Below are 2,727 nucleotides of genomic sequence, written 5' to 3'. Positions count from 1 at the left end.
GGGGGGGGGGGCGGGGGGGGGATTCCCTGAGACTGTGTGACTAAAGGACTGCCTTTACATTGAATCTCTTCAGTGCTTTAGATGTTAGCGATGCAAATGAGAAGTTGTAATGGGTTTGGTGTGTTGACCAGCCAGCTCAAATTATTGCCGGGCGTTCACCAAAGCTTGAATGATCACACCATGAAATTAAAATCTGAACAGACTGGTGGAAAGGTAACTTGAAGCCAAAACAAGATTTGGGAGGAGAGAGAGGGAGGGAGGGAGGGAGGGAGGGAGGGAGAGAGAGAGAGAGAGAGAGAGAGAGAGAGAGAAAGCTTGGGAATTATTTGCAATATTTGAATTCATTTCCTGTTTCCTTGAAAATGTTTTCAGTTTGCTCTCACGGGTTCAGGTGTCCCTTTCACATTCAGCAGTTGATTCTTTGGACCCATTTGGAGTGTGGAATGTACGAGTCTGCTCTCCACCCCACCCCACCCCGTGGGTCTTCTTTCAGCAGGTTTCTTTAGTGACTGTGGACAGGTGACTAATAGGTCAACACCTTTGAATTTCAAGTCACCACTCTTGTGCTCAGTGTTTTCTTTATGTTATCTTTGGCTGGGTTCCACACCAGGAAGTTTAACTGTGATGTTGCAGATACATCTCATAGTTCTCAAGACTTCTTTCTCCGCATCATTGCATATGCGCATGAAAAACTGAAATTTCAGGTTGCATCTGGAATTTAACCATCAATAAGAACGGCATCTCTTATGTGGCTGCGACCTTCCCACCCCTGGGAAGTGTCCATCACTGAGCTCATGCTGAGCTTCCCTTCATGTGTAAAAACAGGACTTTCTGGCTCTGAGCTCAAAGTGCCTCAAGCAGTACTGGCTAGAATCACATGCTATCATGTTATAAAACATTCATCGCTTAGTTTAATTTACTAGTTCAGAGAGACAAGCCATGTGGGCTGTTTCTGTTTGTTTATACTCTTTTACTTTAATTTTGACTAAAGTAACGCTGTTACCAGGCTGAACAGTACCATTGGCCTGCGCGCATGAAAGCCCAATAAAACACCAACAGGAGTTTGCAGCCAAGAAAGTGAGGATTTCTGAAGGAGATGGCGCCATGCCCGGAGTCACAGGTGGCTCTTGCTCACAGACCTGGCTCCCCGATGGCTTCCCGGGCATGGATTATACAGGAAAGATCACTAATCATGGTGACTGCTGATTAGTTGGTGCTAGGGGAGGGGTATCTGATCCTAGCCTTTGGTCCTGATGTCAGCCATGGAGTTGCTCTGTCCAATTTCACAAGGGCTTGTTCTGTGGGGTCATTCTGCTCTCCTGGGTCCGGAGCTAAAACACCATTGAGACTAGATATTATGTTTAGTTGGATTGAAAACTGTCTCAATAGTCAGTAGGACCTTGTTTCTAAGACTATTGGATGCTGACCAGAACCTCACTGTCCTGAGGGCTTCATGATTAAGAAGGGAGGGGAAGGGGGATGAGTCAGCATTAGGTGAGGCTAGTTTGAGTCTCTGATATTTGTGAACACAGAGTTCCCCCACGGCCTCTTCTGCAGACAACCACTTTCAAGTGTCTGAGCTGATATATATTTGTTAATATGTTTTTATTGGTTTCAGAGGGAGGAAGGGAGAGGAATAGAGATAGAAACATCAATGATAAGAGAGAATCATTGATTGGCTGCCTCCTGCATGACCCCTACTGGGGATCAAGCCTGCAACCCAGGCATGTGCCTGGATCAGGAATCAAACCCTGACCTCCTGGTTCATAGGCCAACACTCAACCACTGACCCACACCGACCAGGCTGAGCTGATGCTTTTAGTATTAACCTCTATATTTCTAAATAAAATGTTTGTTTTGCTTCTGAAGGCAGTAGAATATGCCACCCTGGAATATGACTGTAGGAGTTCAGGACACACTCACCTCCCTCGCCCAATAAGCCACTTCGGTTTATATTGACAAATAGCAAATGCAAGGAGCGGCTTCCTCTGTGCCCCCTTATTTGCTTAAAGACAGAACCTCCAAGAGGAACTCAATTGTCATAAATCCCCTCCCAGGAGTTTCATCAACCAGGGACACTTAGTGAGACTTAGGAGAGGAGAAGACACTAGAAGTCAATACCATTTTGTCACAAACCATCATACCTCCCATCTATTCTCCTATTGGCCCATTCATCGCTCCTAAAAATCATTTCCTCTCCCCTGAGGGGCCCACATCCTACCCCTTTCCCTATGAGAATTTAAGTTTAAATTCTAATCCACTTGGGGCGTTACTCATTTTTCTCTGGGTATCTCCCATGCATACATGAGGCATACTCGTTAATAAACTTCTGTTTCTTTTCCTCTTGCTAATCTGCCTTTTATTACAAGGGTCTCAGCTAAGAACTCAGAAGAGTACAGGAAAAATTATTCCCCCGCCCCCCGCCCCCCCAAACAGGTTCCTTGATTTTTCATTATCAGGCATTATCTATTGACTTAACAGTTTCCAAGTTAGGGATTTGGCTCTCTCTCCTCCCTTACCCCTATGTAACACACATAACTTCCCCATCCCTTTATCCTTCCCACACAGATAATAATTTTTGTTAGATCTTTATTTGGTGTTTCTATCATTATGCCCATACTAGAGGCCCAGTGCATGAAATTTGTGCAGGGGGGGCCCCTCAGTCCAGCCTGCACCCTCTCCAATCCGGGACCCCTTGGGGGATGTCCGACTGCCACTTAGGGCCCT

This window comes from Myotis brandtii, unplaced genomic scaffold (genome assembly GCF_000412655.1).
Source record: "Myotis brandtii unplaced genomic scaffold, ASM41265v1 scaffold802, whole genome shotgun sequence".
Lineage (NCBI taxonomy): Eukaryota > Metazoa > Chordata > Mammalia > Chiroptera > Vespertilionidae > Myotis > Myotis brandtii.
Note: the sequence above shows the minus strand (reverse complement) of the source record.